Here is a 21238-nt window from a genome sequence, read left to right as displayed (position 1 = left end):
ATTCTTTAACTTATCCTTAGAAATAGTTGATGTAAAAAGTAGGAACTGTATGTTAGCAGCGTGTTTTAGAAACGTAATTGCTGAATTATGTGATTAATTCTTTCTTGCAAAACTGCAATAGTTTTTAAATGTTCCAAACAATGTGGGTATAGCGTTAGGGACTAGAGAACATATTGTAGGGTTGTTCTGTTAGGATAAGAAACTCCCAGCAAAAGAAAAACAGATTTAACAAACATCAAAGAAGCCAGGGCCTCTACACAAGGCCGGACTGTCTCACTCTGTGGGAAGGTTGGCATGCAACAGGCAGGCATCAAGATACTCCCCTCTGTCCTCCTTCTGAGCTTATCTCTGTAAGGAGGACAAGCAGATACCCAGAAACAATGACCAAGTGTGGAGTGAGTATGTGTCAGAAGTTAATTAAATAATTAGTGGTTTACACTTAGCCAGCCAAGATTTATGTTTGTCCAGTATTTGTATGTTTAGTGAAGCATTAAGAAGATTGTGAACCTGAAGTACTCGGCCAGTGAGGAACTAGGGGAGAAAGAGATAAGCGTCAGGCAACAGGACATAAAAGATGTAACACTGTTTTCTGTGTGCTCTCCTGCTTGCAGATGGCCCACCATTGCAATCACAAATAAAGTCTGCTTTATCAGAGATACCGTCCTGATAAATTATTTGGATATTCCCAACACCACCATCTCTGTCCCTGATCATTACTTGGACCTGCGCTCTGCATCTTGGCACCTTGTTGGTGTGGTCTCTGCTCACACCAACCATAACAAAGTTACTGTCTCCCTTCCCTTGTGGAGCATCTGGCTCCCTCAGACAGCCTGTTGGCTGTGGGTATGGCAAGTCTTTGTTTAGGAGCAGTGATAATGAATAAATGAGAACAGTAGAAGGAAGAGCTATGTATTTGCAGACAAAACACTGCATTCACTGATTTTCACTGTTAGACATTGGACTTAACACAATAAGACCTACTTATCAGTGGTAAAAGATTACAATACCACAGCTACAGCTTTTAGTAGCTATTTATTCTGCAGTATAAAAAAAAAAAAGGAATTAACTCCACATTTTTTATTAAAAAAAGCTGCTTTATCAGTTGATCAGCTAATTAATGAGGTACTACAGATGTTGATGAAACTGTTCTTGTACTGTTCACTCATTTTTCCATGTGAGTGCCTTACACACTGAACAATTGGTTGTTAGGACTGATCACCAAGGGCAGACTCCATTCTAGATTAGACACTGTACTTCAGCTATCAAAACTCTTTTCTCACCGATTTATGGCAGAATTTATGCATCACAAGAAGTTGTTTCAGTTTGAAAAGGCTTGTGATTTTCACTGAGAAACTATTAAATCAAAATTTCTTAAAACAGGAAGGTAGTTCAATTGCAGTAAAAGTGATGGCAGAGAAAAAGTCTTAAAGAGCTTCAGTTATGCTCAAAAGACCTGACTTCCTTTTCAGCTTTTATTCCAACATGTTTGCCAAAGAACATAATCTCCAGGGCTTTATAAGAATAAATATTGCCTATTACATGGCATTTCTCTGATCAGAGCCACCAGTTCAACATCTAGGCATGAAGTACAAGTCATTAGTACTTGTTTGTTAGGATAGCAGTTGTTTTGTATAGGCGTATATTTCTTCCGTGGTGCAGAGGTGAGGCTGATGGATCAGTAGATCCCTGGTCATCCTTTCTTGCCTTCTTAAAAATGGCTACAACACTGCCTTTTTTCCATTCACTGGGGACTTCGCCTGACCACCTTTACCTGACTTTTCAGGTATCATTGAGAGCGTCTGGTGACTTTGTCAGTCGGCTCCTTCAGGATTCTGGAATACAACCATCCTGTGGATGGAGAGTCAAAGCATGAGTCAGCAGTATTGACCTGGGAATATCCAGTCTACTGCTGGGATTTTTGGTCTCCAGTGGAGCATGTAGGGCAGTATGGTTCATAAAACAAAGCTGCCTACATATTTGCGTCAGGAAACACTGCAAGAATAATAGTGGAACACCTTACCTGTGTCAAACATTTTAGATTTATCACTTCAAAGATCTCTACACTCTTCTCTGCTGTGTTCCTAAGAGATAGCTACTGTCTTCAGCTATTTGTGCGTTTGGTTCCTTAGAAGAACATAAAAATCAAAACATTTTGTAAATCTCTTCTTGCATCTATTTAACTTCCCAGTTTTTCTTGGCATTATTTTTTAGTTCATTTTGGTTTTGAAACAAATGCTGCCTTAGTGGTTCTGCTTTGAAGCAGTAGCTAGATTTTCCTATTCCCTGATCAGAAACAGGACAAGCTAATAAACCAGATGGAGCAGGGAGATAAAGTATGTATATTGTGGAGCAAGAGACTGTCATCCTTCTCTCTCCTACCAGAATCTTGATGTGTTTAGTTGTTCTAATACATAGTTTAATTACCAACAATGTAGCATTTCTGTTTAGCATGGTAGTATGAAGAAGAAAAAGCTGAGTGATATTCTGGTGGTTTACATGTACTTCACAGCATTATTGTGATAATCCTGAGTGCCTCAGATTCCAAGTGGTAAGTAAATACTGTGCAAAAGGAGGGAATGCCTTCCAAAGACTTTAGAAATAACTCTGTGACAGGAAGTCTGCCATTGATCAGAAAGATTAAATACTTTTTTGTTTATTTCCTTTTCATATTGTTCTTAGGTAAAAAAATAAAAATAAAAATAAAATCGATCTACTTAAATACTGTAACTCCAACCAGAATACCAGCTAATGCTAACTACACTGAAGTACAGTGAAAAGGCTTCCCTTAATAGCTAGCCTTCTACTGAGACGAAGTTGAGTGGCTACATAAGACATATAGTTCTGTAGACATCGCACTGAACTATCCTATAACTTTGTTTTAGTTACATTGATTCTAATGGAAATCACAGAGTAACAAAGGTATGAAAAAGAATAAACCAGATGACTAGAATTAAAGCCTTGTAGTTTTTCTTCCAGTAACTTTTTTTATTGCTGTGTTACTAAGGTTGTAAAGCAGATGTACAACAACACAGGGACAAAGGATTTTTTAGGGGTTTTAGCAACTATTTCCAGCTCTGGCATCTTTTTAATGACTAATTGCAAGCTTTACTAATAAGTAATACTCATAAGTGGTTCAGCTTTTTGCATCCTTCGTTTAGCAAGATCACAGAACCATAGAATGGCCTGGCTTAAAAGGGACCACAAAGATCATCTAGTTTCAACACCCTGCTACGTGCAGGGTCGCCAACCAGCAGACCAGGCTGCCCAGAGCCACATCCAGCCTGGCCTTGAATGCCTCCGGGGATGGGGCATCCACAGCCTCCTTGGGCAACCTGTTCCAGTGTGTCACCATCCTCTATGTGAAAAACTTCCTCCTAATATCTAACCTAAACCTCCCTTGTCTCAGTTTAAAACCATTCCCCTTTGTCCTATCACGATCCACCTTGTAAACAGCCACTGACCCTCCTGTTTCTATACTCCCTTTAAGTACTGGAAGGCCACAGTGAGGTCTCCCCGGTGCCTTCTCTTCTCCAAGCTAAACAATCCCAGTTCCCTCAGCCTGTCCTTGAAGGGAGTTGCTCCAGCCCTCTGATCATCTTAGTGGCCCTCCTCTGGACCCGCTCCAAGAGCTCCATGTCCTTCCTGTACTGGGGGCCCAGGCCTGGATGCAGTACTGCAGATGGGGCCTCACAAGAGCTGAGTAGAGGAGGACAATCACCTCCCTCTCCCTGCTGGCTCCCCCTTTTTTAATGCAGCCCAGAACACAGTTGGCCTTCTGGGCTGCATGCACATACTACTGGTTCATACCCAGCTTCTTTTCCACCAGGACCCCCAAGTCCTCTGCAGGGCTGCTCTCAAGGAGATGTGGCCATGGAGCTTGTCTTTGCAACTGTAGTGTTTCTATCCCCTTTACCATCCCCTTTACATAAACTTACAGAATGGTTTGCTGTAGGTAGTAGACACTGAGAAGTGCTTCTTTAAAGGCAGATCTGTAGAAACCACATGGTTTTGCTCTGCAAAGGATCATGCCGTTTTCCATATCCATTTCCAATAGTGAGCACAGCTGAACTTCCACCTTAATGTCTTATCTCCTCCCAGAGCCTTTGGCACAGGACAATGAAAATATGGTCAGAAGATCCTCAGCGCAGAGGTGCACATACATTTTCACTGGGTGCAATTGATGTCCTTTCCATGTATACTTCCACTCAGAGTACTCCACCTGGCGTTTAGGATATTGCATTGAAAATCTCACTGGCCAACATGCTTCACAGACAGTGGCTATTGCTGGCTGTTCGTCTGGAGAGCTGTGCTGTGAAGCTTCACTCTGAATACGTGCTGTAAAGGTTCTATATGTGAATTCTGAAGAGGAAGATTCTGCTGAAATCACCACCTGTGTGCTAGAGATTTGGGGTCCAAACCATGCTTATGGCTCAGTAAGCCAAAGGATTGGAAAAGGAAGTCAGTGTCTGCTTTCTTGCTCTCTGCTATTATTGTGCTTTTATGTAGGCAGTAGTTGAGCCCACTTGTTGAGCTTTCTGAAGAAGGTGTAGAGTCATCAACAATTGAAGTGTGTGCAGTTGAATGAATGTTGGGACTGCACATCTACATATTGCTATGATCGTCCTTTTTGTGCTCTGCTAAGCAACATACAGTCTTCTACTTTTATGCTCTGAGCACGCAGGCAGTCTGCCTGAGTGAACTGCGTGTACTGATGATTATGGCACAGTTTTAGCTGTTTGAGCTAATCTGCCCTCAGCCTGTTCATTAACTGTAGGTTAATCTTTCTTTGTCACTAGGTGGCAGAACTTGCGTTATTAAAACAAGCGGAGGTGGTGGTTGTTTTTTTCCCCAGTGCTTGCAGACTACTTCAGTTCTGTCCCTGTTGGTGAGTTGCTAAATTCTGACGAGAGGATACCAAGGAAAAAGCAGGACTCCCTCTCAAGGATGCAATCTGTCCTGCAGCCAATGAGTCACTTACGTTATGCTGGATTCAAGACACAGGCAAATCTGACATGTTCTCCTAGTAATACTATCTTTCAGGCTTTGTTTTGCTGGTCTGCTAGCAACAGAGGCCCTACCCTGATTCCACAGATTTTTCTCTATTTGGTGGACAGTATTTGCACTTTTCATCTGGAGGAATTTGTCTCTGAGACAAATTCTATACCGGTTTTGGCTTACACTAGTGAAAATCTAAGCTGATGCTGGATCACAGGGGAAATTTTTTGAGCTAAGCTGAATCACTTGGAAAATTCAGGTTTAGAGAGATTTTTATTTTAATTTCTTTCTGCAGAGATTCTTCTTTTTTGTGTTGGTTTGACTGTTCAAGCCATACAATATAGTGAGAAAATTTAAATACAATTTTTTGTTCCTAACACATTCTAGCCAAGAAATGCATTTAACAGGAATGTGATTTTATAGAGAGATTTTGGAGTTAAAAAGTCTAGGCACATGGCAGAGAAGGTAAACAATATGATGCATGAAACAGCTCCAGATCCTATCAGCTTCTATTTTGTTACATTAATGTTGAAGTTGCTATATCTTCTGTGCTTGGCCATCTTAAGGCTGGGTCAACCTTGCAACAAATGAGGAGAACAAGATCTCCCAATCTGGAATAAATCTGCAATTTTCTGCCCTGGTAGATCTGGAAGTATTGCTGGCTGAAAGGTGTGGTTATGAACTGTTCTTTGCTAGGGCAATCGTGCAATATAGAGAAAAACACTTTTGCCATCTTTCATAATCCTATAATTATCTTATTTTGCAGTGCTATAAACTTTGGAAGGACTTCTCCGTAATATTCCCATTAGAATGACTGGAGAAAAGAGTACAACTTAAAGTGAAGTTTCTGATTGTCCACAAGGTAGAAAAACATTTCAGTTTATTAGTGATGAAGGAATGTCTGTCTTCCCCTGCATTTCATTCCAAATAAGTAGTTGTCATTCAAGTAGCAGTGTTCAGGTGGAACTTGGTAGTACAAGAACTCCGTTCAACCTTTCATAGAGGTTTAGTGAGATTTCAAGTTTGTACCAAAATGTTTGGGCCTCAAGGGCAATTCAGCTGGAATAAGAAGTTATTTACTAGTGCCTATTTTGCATTTTACAGTCTTCATAATCTTCTGAACCATTGTTTCAGCTAGGATAGTTCATTTTCTTCCTGGTAGCTGGTATGGTGCTCTGTTTTGGATTTAGAATGAGAATAATGTTGACACACTGATGTTGTGATTATTGCTGAGCAGTACTTAGACAGAGCCAATGTCTTGTCAGCTTCTCAAACTGCCCTGCCAGTGGGGAGCTGCAGAGGGGGCACAGGCAGACAAAAGGGATCTGAAGGGATATTCTGTACCCTATGATGTCACAATGAACAACAAAACTGGGGAGGTTGGAATCGATCAGTGTGTGGTAAGCAACTGCACTGTGTATCACTCATTTTGTGTATTCTTTTATCATTATTATTATTTTCCCTTCCTTTTCTGTTGTATTAAACTGTCTTTATCTCAACCTATGAGTTTTAACTTTTTTCCAGTTCTCTCCCTTATCACAGTATGGGGAGAGTGAATGAACCATTTCTTGGCGCTGAGCTGTCTGACAGCTTAAAACCACAGATACCATATTCTCAGATCTCAGCATCTTCAGACTTGAAACCTGATTCCTGCTCTGTGGCTTGAGCCCTCTGAAAATTATTCCACATGCACAATTCAGTGCTTTTAACCTTCATCAGCTGTGTTCCCCATGGCTGGGAGTACTGAAGTCTATAAAGGAAATTTGTTTGCTGTAGTGATTGATGTGATTTTATATTTTCTTCCTACTTCCGTCAAGTCTTTGTACACAATTGTGTTGTTACCACCCTTTTCTAGAGAGATTTTTTCCTCTTTTTTTCTTAGCAAAAATAAGTGTTTGTTTTGTTTGTTTTTTTTTTTTTTTTAATGGGAAAGTGGAATATTTTACATATATTAAGAAAAGCCACAAGAAAAGCTTAGACTTGTTCCTTCCTCTAATTCAAAACGCACATAGCATCCCTAGGCCTCTAGGTGGGAACTGGGGGAGAAAATCCCCCACACTGCTATAAGGGCAGCACAAGTCTGAGACTGTCTCATGACACTGAATATATACAAACCTGTGGGGCCAGATGACATGTATCCCAGGATCCGGAAGAAGCTGGCTGATATGGTTGCTGAACTGCTCTCCATCACATTTAAGAAGTTGTAACTGTCAGGCAAAGTCCCCAGGGACTGGAAAAATGGGAATGTTACTCCCATATACAAGAAAGGGAGCAAGGAGGACCTGTGGAACTACAGCCAATGAGCCTCGCCTCTGTGCCTGGGAAGATCATGGAACCGATTCTCTTAGAAGACATGTTAAGGCACATTAGGGATGAGCAGGTAATATCTGAGACAGCCCTTGGCTTTACAAAGGGAAAATCATACCTGACCAACCTGGTGACCTTCTATGATGGAGTGATGACATCAGTGGACAAAGACAGGGTGACTGATGTCATCTACCTGGACTTGTTCAAGGCCTTTAACATGCTCCTCTTCCACATCCTTATCTCTGCATTGGAGAGATATAGATTTGAGAGGTGGACTATTCGGTGGATAAGGAATTGGTTGCAAGGCCGTAGACGGAGGGTTGTGGTGAATAGCACAATGTCCACATGGAGGCTGGTGATGAGTGCTGTCCCCCAGGGGTCTGTCTTAGGACTGGTGCTATTATATATCTTCATCAGTGACATCGATGATGGGCTCAGGTGCACCCTCAGCAAGTTTGCTGATGACACCAAGCTGAGTGGTGCAGCTGAGGCATTAGAAGGAAGGGATGCCATTCAGAGGGACCTTGACAGATTTTAAAGGTGAGCCCATGTGAGCCTCATGAGGTTCAACATAGCAAAGTACAAGGTTTTGCATTTGGGTCGGAGTAATCCCAGATATGTATTCAGGCTGGCAGAAGAATTCCTTGAGAGTAACCCTGTGGAGAAGGACCTGGGGGACCTCGTAGATAAAAAACTGAACATGAGCCAGCAGTGTGTTCTTGCATCTCAGAAGGCCAATGGTATCCTGGGCTGCATTAAAAAAGGGGTGGCCAGAAGATACAAGGAGATGATTGTCCCCCTCTACTTAGCTCTTGTGAGGCCCCATCTGGAGTACTGTGTCCAGGTCTGGGGCCCCCAGTACAGGAAGGATGCGGAGGGAGCTCTTGTTGTGGGTCCAGAGGAGGGCCACTAAGATGATCAGAGGGCTGGAGCACTTCCACGAAGACAGGCTGAGGGAGCTGGGCTTGTTCAGCCTGGAGAAGAGAAGGTTGTGAGGAGTATTCATTGTGGCTTTTCAGTATTTAAAAGGGTATTATAAACAGGAAGAGAGTCAACATTTTACAAGGGTATAAGTGATAGGACAAGGGGTAATGATTTTAGGCTCAGGGAGGGAAGGTTTACATTGGATGTCAGGGGGAAGTCCTTTACAGAAAGAGTGGTGAGGTGCTGGAAAAGGCTGCCCAGAGGGACTGTGGATGCTCCATACCTGCAGGTGTTCAAGGCCAGGTTGGATGGGGCCCTGGGCAACCTGGTCTAGTTCCAGATTTGGAGACTGGTGGCCCTGCCTGTGGCAAGGGGTTGGAACTAGATGATCTTTAGGGTCTCTTCCAACCCAAGCCATCCTATGATTCTATGATCTCTTGTACATTTAAAATAGAAGCTATATATATATATATGTTGTTTTTTGTTTTTTTTTTTACTTTGCTCTGTATATGGTAGCTGCTGAAGGCAAGTTGTTTCACTGAAATACTGGAGAATCTAATTCAATTTCTGCTATTTCTATGGAAATAAGTGCTCCCCTCTATAAGTACTTCTGCTTAACCTGAGGGAAAAAAAAGGTAAATCTTATTTCTCTATTCAGATGTTATGATACTTTATTTTCAAGAAGGTGGAAGAGTCCCTTACAACAATGTATTTGTCAATGTGTTTGTACAGTTTGTAAAAATAATGCTTACCCTCCTTTGTACTGAGCAGTAAGATAGCCATCTTGCTGTTTCTATATTCAAAGACATGATTTGCTACAGAGCTGTAATAACTGCATATCTAAATTAGAATAAAAGAGCTCACAGCCCTGGGATTCTGCTTTTTTTTTTTCAGCATCTAGCCTCTAAAGTCAGATCTACTCTGTGTTCAAAGAAGACAGCAGCTATTTCTTTGTGCACACTAGAATTTCGCACTAGAATGAAGGCAGAAAATATTTTTAGCACTGAGCATTTGGATGTCAGCAGAAATGCTGTTAACTACTGTGTTAAAAATAGTTTGCAATGACAACATTTTCTTATCCCAATATTTTGGCTATTCCTGCAAAGTAGAAGTCTTTTCTGTTTAGCACACAGTGAAACAAGACTTTTTTAATTTTATTCCTGGCTTTTTGCAGACAATAGAATGCTTTAGAAACTTTAATGACTTCTCAGAGATGATGATTGTCAAAAATCAACCCCCACTGGCTGCTGTGTTTATTTTCCCCCCAGGCAGTGACTTTATTTAAAACATAGTTAAATGATTTTATCAGAAAGACTTCCCACTGCCTGGCATAATTGTAGCAGAACTCAGTAACAAAACCTTGTCGACAAAAGGATCTAGTCTAGCAAAGCACTGTACACATGCCATTGATTTCAACCGTATGCCTGGCTGAAGGATGGCTGAAGGATGAGTTGAGCTTGTTATACATCTGTAACTACCTACTTGGTGCTTTGCTTACCAGCTGCTGGCATTTAGGTTTCTGGGCCCAAGATTTGTTTCTGACTCATAGTCTCAGAGTGCATGAGTACAGTTGATAACTACTTGGGACAGGTGGAATTAACACTGTAATACCAGTGAAGATGCAGCTCAAGCCTGCCTTCCGCGAGAAGAGAATTTGTCTCTGGAAGGAACCAGTTGCAAATAACCAATTACATCTTTGCTAGGCCTCTATGCTGACTGCCATTAGTTCATCTGAAAATCACACTACTTCGCATGACAGGATGTGAAGATGAGCAGTTCACTAACAGCAGCACTACCGCAACTATGAGCTTCTGGTTGCCAGACCTGTTGGTTTGGTCATTTCATGGACTGATGGCTCTTCCTTCTCTGCCAGCAAAATAACATCTCCTTTCCCCTCCTTCCTGAATTTTGCAATGCTTTTGCAAGTTAGTTCTGTTTTATAAGAGTCACATTTGGCCGGCCACACCTCTTTCTCAAATGTGAGCCAAAACAGTGTTCAAGAAGTCTAAGAACAGGGCATGGATGCAGTAATATTTCTTAATTCTCTTCCAGACTCTAATGAGAGGACTTCATATGGACAATGGATTTTTTTCTCCCATAGATCTTTCTCTGTGGTGTTTTCTGTATGATACTTATGCAGATCTGTTTGCAGTGTTATTCAGATGATATCCTATATCGGTGGGAGCACCTGTGACAACCCCAGATGAAGTAATGTTGAACTGATTGCAGAAAAGGAAAAGTGTTTCTCATCCTTTTATTTAGCTGCTGGTTGGAAGCGTAGGAGTTGTATAACTTGTCAGAGTTGCTAGTTGCATGCTACTTTTCATCCATCAACCTGTGACCGGTCTTTCTTGTCATTAAGGAGCTTAGTTAGCACAAGACTGCATTTAGTTTCTGATTTGGGGAGTTTGTTTTATGGACCATGATGTAGAGATTGTTTGAATGGAATGATCAAACTGAAAATGTTTAAGCTGACTCAGTTATAATAGATTTAATTGTTTTTTTACTTAATTTATTAGATGCAGTTATTTCTGGCATTAGAGTGGATGCTCAAAACTCTTTCTTCAAGAGTACTCTTGTTTTTAATATAATATTCTTCAAGAAGAAGATGATCTGCTACCAGATTTTCTGTCTTCCTATAAATCTGATTCTAACCACACAATGATCCATGAAGTCAGTACTGCATAGTGGCTACAAAGAAGATTGGAAATTCAAGTGTGCTTCTCCTTTTTCCATTCCAAATCTTTTCTCTTTCTCAGTTAAAACCATTAACTATACAGAAAAGGAAATGTTTTTACGCGATTGCTTGTTACCCAGGGGCTCAAACAAGGTCTTCAGATGATTTGCTACAGAAATATATATATTTGAACAGCTCTGACCTTGAGATTTCTAGCATTCTTTACTCTCATGTTTCCACTGTTTAAGGTCAAGCTCAGTGGGTCATGTTTGGCTTTGCTAATATTATACCAATTTCAAAAAGTCATCTATCAGTTTAACTCATTGAAGTGATGACTGTGTGGTGTTATGACAGTTCTTCACATTTAATGGCTGTCATACTGATGAAATATATAGTATAAATGTTTTCTGTTTCTCTAAACAGCTGTCCCTGAGAGCTGTGTTCAATGTTTAGTGCTATTTGTTTCAGATGATCAAGCATGGTTTCCTACAGTTGTTGTTGTTACCATTATTATTACAGAATCTGGTCTTACTTCCTCTAATTTTGTAGCATTCTTTTTTTTTTTTCCTTTTCTCTACAAACATGCAAACTCTTTTGTACATCAAAGACAAAAATGTTATCAGTTTGCCTACCATTCTCTGGAATGCTACTTGCTTAAAGCTACCTGAGATTAGGTAGATAATATGTGTCTGACCAGAAACACGTGTCCAATACAAAACAATGTTTTTATCTGTGTAAATATGTCTTTGATCAAGTCAAGGCCTTCTCATATATGTGGCTCAATACAAAGGCTTTGTTGTCCACTAGTAAACTAAGAAGACTGCAAAATACTAAAATAGAAGCAGAAGTTGGTTTATGGTATTTGAAGGAGGGCTCTGTTGAGAGTAAAACAGCGTCTCCAGTGACACACACTTTACTTCTATGAAAGATGGTATTTTTATACTTGGGTTATACTAGGTAGCAGTCAGCTTATATAACAATGGAAAAATGATTTGCTTACCATAACAGCTGACTGATGGGGATTCAGTAAGCCCTTTGTATACAACAAAAACCTTGAATTATTTTGAGAAAGTCCTTTAAATTGCAGATCAATGCTTCCCTCATTAATATATTGTCAATATGTTTACTGACCTTTTGCAAACTTTTTGCAGTTCCTGGATGAACAAGACCCTTCAAAATGCCAGTAGTTTTTCTTGTTATTGGGAGCATGAGAGCAAGTGAAGCAGAATCTTGGCTGCTAGATTTTGTGCTGCTCTGGACATAGGTAGACCAGTATGTGAGCTGCACCCATGTTAGCAGGTCTTTGTAATTTGAACAGTACAAGTAACTATTCCTGCTTCAAAGCATCATGAACTTTCAAAGAACAAACCTATAAAGGGAACACAGTGCCAAACATCATAATGTTTGCTCTCACTCTTCCTGAATGAGTTCATGCATCAGCACCACAAAAATAATGACAATCCTGCTTAAGTTTCAAAGTTCTTGATGGAACTTGACTTTATTGGCATATTGACTAAGAGTGAGCTCTCGCTTTACTGAAACAGAAGTGTATCATTCTTGCTGCACAGTGTCAAAAACAATGAGACAAGAAGGCCAGTAAAGCATTTATAAACTTGCACTGTAAAGTCTGAGGTGCAGTTGGTGGTGGAAATACAAAGGAGAAAATAATTAGAAGGATAAAAAGAGCTAGTCATTATGCAGCAAAGAACTGTGAACCATTCTCAGGGAGAAAGTGAGGACATGTTGATCTCATCTAGGGATTGCAGTGTTAAAACTTAAGTCAGACTTGTTACTGAGTGTTTAATTTTGACTTTTCATATATGACAGTCTGGTAGCAAATTATTTACTTATGGTCCATGATTGAAAGGATAGAACACAACTAATAGCTAAGTTTGATCAATATCAGATAAGCAGACTACAGAAAATATTAATAGCTTCAGAGCTGGTGATCGGCTCTGTTAATTTAACAGTGGGAAGAAAAGATGTACTACCAAAGGAAAAGTAATTAGATTTTTTTTTTTTTTCCTTATGTCATGCTTACTTTGCTCTTCTTGATCATAAACTTCTGCATAGATTAAGGTGGCATAATATGTCTGAATTTCTCCTGAATCCTGCCCAGTGTCTTCATGGAAGCGAAGCTATTGCACATATGACTCTTCTGTAAAGTTTCCATTACACTATGGTTATCTGAACTGAGTGCCACTGCTATCACTTGAGATACGCTGAATTAAAGCATCAATTTAGGCATTTCATTTATAAAACATCCATGTCCAGCTGCTTTCCCAGTCTTTTGAAAAGATAGATATGCCTGTCATTGGCAAGGTACTTAATGGAGATACTTTCCATTTGAATGCTTAAAAAATGATCCACATTTCTTTTAGATGGCTAAAGGAGACATGTCCACGCCTGGGAAGGCTGCTTTCATATTTTCCTTTTCCAGCTATTTCTAACAGTTTCCACCCATTTCTACCACAGTCTTCAGCTGTACCAAAAATTGTCATTACAAACTCAGTAGAAATGTCTAAAAGCTGTATCCTTAAAAACAACTAATCTTATCCTACCTTATGAAGTTCAAGCATCTGGATCTGTATTTAGTGACAGCACACTTTGCAACCTCCTCTACAACCTGATAATGCTGACTTCTATCTACATCTTTTCATTTACGTCCTATCTTGGCAATAGGCATAAGACTGTACTCAGAATTGACTTCAACAAGCACTTGTATGCTTGTTCTAATGCCAAATGTGCCCACTTGCCCACTGAGTCAACATGCTCTTATAACACAAGCTTTTCTTTTCCACTCTTCAGAGGTGGAATCCAACCTCTGAAGTGTTAGCTGCACTGAATCCCACTTTCTGTGCACTACTTAGTGGTAGAAGTGCTCAGAAAGGAAGATCTTGCTTTCCAACTATAAAATGAAAAGCAGGCAAAGCAGAAGGTCATTTTCAGCAGGCAGTCTTGTTCAAATGAAACAATTTTTTTGAAGTTGCATTTGCCAGTTTATCATGCAAGTACATGTCTGCTGATGAATTCCTCACAGTTGTTCCAGTATTGTTTGCTAGTCCCAGATGAAGGTAGCATGAGTACTTGAGTTGTGCATCCTCCCTCCCAAGTGCATATCTGTGGGATTCTGCCAACCTACTGTTTAGTGGTCAAATTATACTGTGTGCATATCTGACAGTATTTTTCTCGTCCCATCACATTAGAAATGAATGTGAACTAGTTTTCTTTATGTCCAAATCTTTGAGATTAAATTAAATTTAAATCATAAATCATACAATGACATAGGTCGAAAGGGATCTTAAAGCCCATATAGTTCCAACCACCTGCCATGGGCAGGGCTGCCACCCAACTAGATGAGGCTGCCCACAGCCCCATCCAACCTGGCCTTGAGTATCTCCAGGGATGGGGTATTTGGCTGGAACAAATGTTTTTTAAATAGTTTAAAGTTTAGAAGAAAGTCCTTGCAAAACACCCTGACAGTGTAGGAGCTGCTCTGTATTAGGACCAGAGAATGAAATGAAGATGTAAGAGCAAAGCAGCAAGTGAAGGCTACTGTCTCTAGTCTTAGCAATATACAGATATTTCTACGTAAGACATAAGGATGCAGACTGTCCCCTTTGTGAAGAGTAGAATTACTTCTCACCACACATTACTTCTCACTGCTTTTCTGTTTAGGTCACTGATCTGAAAACAAGTTTAGTCTCAGTCTGGAGTCAAAAGACATTGCCTCTGCATTTCTCACAGGATCATAATGCTTTTCACCATATTAAGTGTATAAAATCATTCCCCAAAGAACTTTTTATGCAAAATAGTTTATATGATCTCAAAGACAAAAAGGAAAGCTTGTCATGAAAAATCATCCTAGACCTCCTGACATTTGTATTTTTAATGAAGAGTGAATTCTTAAAGCTGAGAATTCATACAACGTAGTGTGTTCTTAGGCTACAATGAGGAATACTTCTGAAAAGCAGTTTATCTATTTCAGGGTCTTCATGGACTGAACAGGATTTGCCTAGCAAAATTCTTATGTACAACATCAACCAGCATAGGCAGCGACACTTCATATCTGTACCAGTTCTTGCTTTTGAGCACATACAAATGGGTGCAGTTAATATTCCAAAGCACAGTAATTTTTACGTGGAGCTTGTTCTCTGGAGCATGTAAATCTCATTTGTCCTTCTTGATCCCAGGACACTCTCACAATGACAACCTTGTCAGACTGGAGAATCTCAAAGAAGATTTTCATAGAATAAATTCACAAAATATGTAAATTTGAATGTAGTACGGCATCTATTTTCAGGCAGCAGCTATATTGTGTCACTTGAAAATTAGCCTAAAACTCATGGTTATAATATTTTTTTCCACCTCCTTGTGCTAGTTTTTTTTTTTTTTTTTTTTTTCTAGTCACTGTCCTATTTGTCTAGACATTGAAGTTAGAAGGTGCAAATCCAGACAAACTCCATGACCGATAAGGCCAATAGGACTGATATTATCATGGGAGTCTGCTACAGGCCACCCAACCAGGAGGAAGAGCTGGACAAGACACTTTTATAGACAGTTGGGTGAGGTCTCAAGGTCTCTCCCCCTTGTTCTTGTGGGGGACTTCCCAGACATCTGCTGGATTTATAATACAGTACATAGGGAACAGTCCCAGAAGTTCCTAGATAACTTCCCGACACAGCTGGTGAAGGAGCCAACAAGGGGAAGCAAAATCCTGGACTTGCTGTTTGTTAACAGAGAAGGTCCTGTGGGAGATGTAAAGGTTGGAGGCCATATGGGGCATAGTGATCATGAGATGTTAGATTTCTCAATCCTTTTTGAATCACAGAGGTAAGTCAGTAGAACTTCCACCTTGGACTTCTGGAGGGCAGACGTAACCCTCTTTAGGACCATGATTGAGAGGGTCCCTTGGGAGGTAGTTTTGGTGAGCGTGGGAGCCCAGGAATGCTGGGAATACTTTAAGGAAGTAATTTTAAAGGTGCAGGAGCTGACCATCCCCAGGTCACAGAAGATGAGCAGACAGGCAAGGAGGCCAAACTGGCTGAACAGAGACCTTTGACTGGAACTCAAGAACAAAAGGAAAGTTTGTGGTCTCTGGAAGACTGGGCAAGCTTCTTATGATGATTACGGGTATGTAGCGAAGCTGTGCAGGGAGAAAATTAGAAAAGTTGAAGCCCAGCTAAAACTGGCCTTGGCCACCAAGATAAAGGACAACAGTAAATATTCCATAAATACATCAACATCAAGAGGAGGGCTAGGGAGAGTCTCCCTCCCTTGCTGGACACTTGAGGGCAACTTGGTGACCAAGGATCAGGATAAGGCTGAGGTGCTTAATGTCTTCTTTGCCTCAGTCTTTAATAGTAAGACCTGTTACTCCGTGGGCACACAGCCCCCTGCACTGATAGATAGGGATGGGGAACAGAATAGGCCCTGCATGATTCACAGTGAGATGGTTTTGGACCTGCTCCAAAAGTTGGATGCTCACAAGTGCAGATGGGTTGCACCCCAGAGTGCTGAGGGAGTTGGCAGATGTGGTTGCCAAGCCACTCTCCATCATTCTTTGGCAGTCCTGGCTATCCGGGGATGTCCCAGTGGACTGGAGACTAGCAAACATGACACCTATCTTCAAAAAAGGATGGAAAGATGATCTTGGAACCTACAGATCTATCAGTCTCACCCTGGTGCCAGGGAAGGTTATGGAACAGATAATCAGGGAGCCATCATGGACCAGTTAAAGGTCAACCAGGGAATCAGGCTCAGTCAGCATGGGTTTATGAATGGTAGATCCTGTTTAACAAACCTGATTTCACTCTATGACAAGGTGACCCCCTTAGTGGATGAGGGTAAGAATGTCAATGCGGTCTGCCTGGACTTCAGTAAAGCTTTTGACACTGTCCCCCGCAACATTCTTGTGGAGAAGCTGGCTGCTCACAGTTTGGATGGGTACATGCTGTGCTGGGTGAAACACTGGTTGGATGGCCAGGCCCAAAGATCTGTGGTTAGTGGAGTGAAATCCAGTTGGCTGCTGGTCACAAGTGGTGTCCTCCAGAGCTTGGTATTGGGGCTGCTACTATTTAACATCTTTATTTGTGATCTTGATGAGGGGATTGAGTGCACCCTCAGTAAGTTTGCAGATGACACCAAGTTGGGAGGTGGTGTGGATCTGCCTGAGGGAAGAAGAACACTACCAGAGGGACCTGGATAGGCTGGATCGATGGGCTGTGTTTAACTGTATGAGTTTCAATAGGGCCAAATGTTGGGTCTTGCATTTTGGTCACAACAACCCCAGGCAACCCTACAGGCTTGGGCAGGAGTAGCTAGAAAGCTGCCTGATAGAAAAGGACCTTGGTGTACTGATGGACAGTCAGCTGAATATGAGTCAGTGGTGTGCCCAGGTGGCCAAGAAGGCCAATGGCATCCTGGTTTGTATCAGGAATGGTGTGGTGAGCAGGACTAGGGAACTAATCCTGCCTCTGGTTGTAGCACTGGTGAGGCCTCACCTTGAGTACTGTGCTCAGTTTTGGGCACTTCAATACGAATACTTCAATACTTTTCCGATTTTGACAGATCCACTAGAAGTCCGTCCTGTCATAACTCAGAAAACAAAAAAGGACAGACCTGCAGGGGTACCACCTGATCAGTGGCCCCCTGCCCAGACTCATTTGCACATAACAGCCCGGCCATACATGGCAACGGAATTGATGGATTTAGTATAGCAATTTTGGCAGAAGCTTAGAGAAAGTGTGTCAGCCTGGTTTTTAAGACTGTGGGATTGTGGGGCAGAAAGTGTTTTGGTGAATGGCCCGGAAATAGCCAAGTTGGCCACCATGACTGTCCATCCTGCTCTCAGGCAGAGGTTAGATGTGGGTAATCAATATCTTAATGAAAACCATTCTATAATAGAATGGTTAATGGCGGCCTGCCATATGGTATGGCCGAATAAATCTGATATACTTCTACATACAGGGATGTGGTCCTCCATGGACGACTTTCAAAATTATATCTTCGAACTAGGCATAAGGGAAGCAATTTATGAAGATACATTTGATGGCCCTGATATGGTCAAATTCTCAGCAGGGATGAGAGATTTAATTCTACAGCAAGCTCCCTCTCATTTGTATGGTACTTTGGTCTCTATATTAAATCCCCTGGTGGCCTCAGAAGCGGTAGTCCAGCAGGCTGCCCAGTTAGTGGCTGACCTAGGAGAAACAGAATTGCCTGTGGACCAGGCGCAACATTCAGACATTAGAAGAAGCCAAGGTCCTGCTGGTGACTAAAACCAAGATGCCGGCTATGTGAGCTCCTTGATTGGGACCCATAAGGATTTCCCAAAAACAAATGTTTAATGATTTAATGACTTAATTCAGGTTGGGGTCCAATTTGCTAAGATGGACCGCCAGCCCAATCATGTCCTTCTCCAGCTTTGGAGACAACTAAAGGACAATCAAAAATTTCAGAACTACCCTAAGAAACCAAGGATAAGGGATATAGAGAGAATACCAACAGCGACATGGAACCTAGAAGATTTCAATAGAATCATAGAATCATAGAATCACAAGGTTGGAAACGACCTATAAGATCATCTAGTCCAGTCATCTTTACATTACCACTGCTACCACAAGCTACTAAACCAGATCTTGCAGCTCCTCGTCCAGACGGCTCTTGAACACTGCCAGAGATGGTGACTCCACCCCTCCCTGGGCAGCCATTCCAGTGCCTGACCACTCTCTGAGAGAAAAAGTTTTTCCTTAAGTCTAACCTAAACCTTCTCTGATACAACTTGTGACCATTTCCCTGGGTCCTGTTTGTTGCCAGGGAGAAGAAGACAAACCCCTCTTCACCGCAACCTCCCTTCAGGAAGTTGTAGAGTGCAATGGGGTCTCCCCTGAGCCTCCTCTTCTCCAGACTAAACAATCCCAGCTCCCTCAGCCGCTCCTCATAAGACTTGTGCTCCAGATCCTTCACCAGTTTTGTTGCCCTTCTCTGGACACGCTCCTGGGCCTCATTGTCTTTCTTGTAGTGAGGGGCCCAAAACTGAACTCAGTACTCGAGGTGCGGCCTCACCAGTGCTGAGTACAGGGGGATGATCACCTCCCTGCTCCTGCTGGCCACACTATTTCTAATGCAGGCCAGGATGCCATTGGCCGTATTGGCCACCTGGGCACGCTGTTGGCTCATGTTCAGCCGAGCATCAACCAACACCCCCAGGTCCCTTTCCTCTTCGCAATCATCCAGCCACTCATCTCCAAGCCTGTAGCGCTGCATGGGGTTGTTACAGCCAAAGTGCAGGACCTGGCACTTGGCCTTGTTGAACCTCATTCCATTTACCTCAGCCCAACGATCCAGCTTATCTAAATCCCTCTGAAAAGCCTCCCTACCCTCAGCAGATCCACACCACCTCCCAACTTGGTGTCATCTGCAAACTTACTGAGGGTACACTCTATCCTCTCGTCTAGGTCATCAATAAAGATATTAAACAAGATAGGCTCCAGTACTGACCCCTGGGGAACATCATTTGAAACAGGTTGCCAGCTGGACTTAACTCCATTAACCACTACCCATTGGGCACGACCCTCTAGCCAGTTTCTTACACAAAGGAGTGTATACCTGTCCAGGCCACGGGCAGCCAGTTTCCCCAGAAGCAGCCTGTGAGAGACCATGTCAAAGGCTTTGATGAAGTCCAGGTAGACTACATCAACAGCCCTTCCCTCATCTACCATTCTGGTCACCCAGTCATAGAAGGAGATGAGATTGGTCAAGCACGACCTGCCATGAACCCGTGCTGGCTGGGCCTGATCCCCTGGACACCACGCACATGCCATGTTCCTAATAGGAAAAAATAGCCACCTCAGGTGTCTCAGGCCACGATGCCTGAGCCACCAGAAGCAAAATAATTGGCCATAGCACAATTCATGGCGTGACGAGGGATGCTAGGGCCTCCAAAAGGGACAGGAGGCCCTATGTAAAATTAACGATTTATTGGTCCCGAAAAAATATTCAGAGTTATGGCATTAGTGGACACTGGAGCAGAAACATCAATTATCTATGGAGATCCAAACAAATTTGATGTAGACAGAGTGATGATTGGTGGTTTTGGGGGACAGACTATTCCTGTCACCCAAACGTGGTTAAAACTGGGGGTTGGGCGTCTCCCACCCCAGGAGTATAAGGTATCTATTGCCCCAGTCCAGGAATACATCTTGAGCATAGATATTCGATGGGGTCTGGCTCTCCAGACAGCTGTGGGAGAGTTCAGACTTCGACAGAGATGTATTAGTATCCAGGCGGTACAGGCAATATCAAGAGGCTATGTGAAACATGGGCTTATTTGCCTGCCAAAACCACACCAGATTACTAATGTGAGATAGTATAGACTCCTGGTGGGCAGCATGAAATATCGAAAATGGTGCAGGAATTAGAAAAAGTGGGCATTATAAGTGGGTATTATAAGATCTGCACACAGCCCATATAATTCCCCCCTATGGCCAGTGTGAAAGTTGGATGGCACATGGAGAATGACAGTGGATTACAGGGAATTAAATAAGGTCACACAGCCTATTCATGCGGCCGTACCCAATATTGCCTCCCTAATGGACACATTAAGTAGGGAGATAAAAACCTATCATTGCGTCCTAGATTTAGCAAATGTGTTCTTCAGTATCCCAATTGCTGAGGAATCGCAAGATCAGTTTGCATTTACGTGGGGAGGCAGGCAATGGACTTTTCAGGTTCTGCCACAGGGGTGCATGCATTCACCAACGTATTGTCACAATCTAATGGCACGTAACCTGGCTGATTAGAAAAAACCTGATGATATTAACCTATATCATTATATTGATGATCTCCTGCTGACATCTGCAGTAGGGCAGGCGGCGTATTCATTAACCGCCTATTTACAACAGAGGGGACGGACTATAAATCCCCAAAAGGTGCAAGGTCTGGGCCTGTCCGTAAAATTCCTGGGGGTGGTTTGGTCAGGAAAGACCAAAGTACTACCCTGTGCTGTCATAGACAAGGTTCAGGCGTTCCCACTCCCTACAACATCAAAGCAGCTGCAAGAGTTTCTAGGTATATTGGGTTATTGGCGCTCCCTTATACCTCACCTAGCACAGCTGCTAAGGCCACTGTACAGACTCACAAAAAAGGGGCAGCTATGGGATTGGTGGAAAACAGAACAGGATGTTTTCCAACAGACAAAACTGGCAGTTAAACAAGCCCAGGCATTGGGTATATTTGATCCTACCCTCCCAGCCAAGTTGGATGTTCACGTCACTCAAGATGGCTTTGGTTGGGACCTGTGGCAATGCCAGAGTTCTGTTTGGACCCACAGTG

At 42.2% G+C, this 21238-nt stretch overlaps 1 long non-coding RNA gene across 1 annotated transcript; it reads right to left on the bottom strand.

The window, feature by feature from the left end:
• Positions 1-212: 212 nt before the first annotated feature.
• On the bottom strand, positions 213-7094 carry LOC149912750 (uncharacterized). Its single transcript, XR_016462089.1, has 3 exons — positions 3936-7094; positions 2021-2124; positions 213-1848 (listed from the first exon to the last, which is right to left on the bottom strand). It is a non-coding gene; the product is annotated as an uncharacterized LOC149912750 (long non-coding RNA).
• Between the last annotated feature and the right edge of the window lie 14144 nt (positions 7095-21238).

Source organism: Phasianus colchicus, chromosome Z (genome assembly GCF_987193195.1).
Source record: "Phasianus colchicus chromosome Z, bPhaCol1.hap1.1, whole genome shotgun sequence".
Lineage (NCBI taxonomy): Eukaryota > Metazoa > Chordata > Aves > Galliformes > Phasianidae > Phasianus > Phasianus colchicus.
Note: the sequence above shows the minus strand (reverse complement) of the source record. Positions and strands in the feature narration are given on the sequence as shown.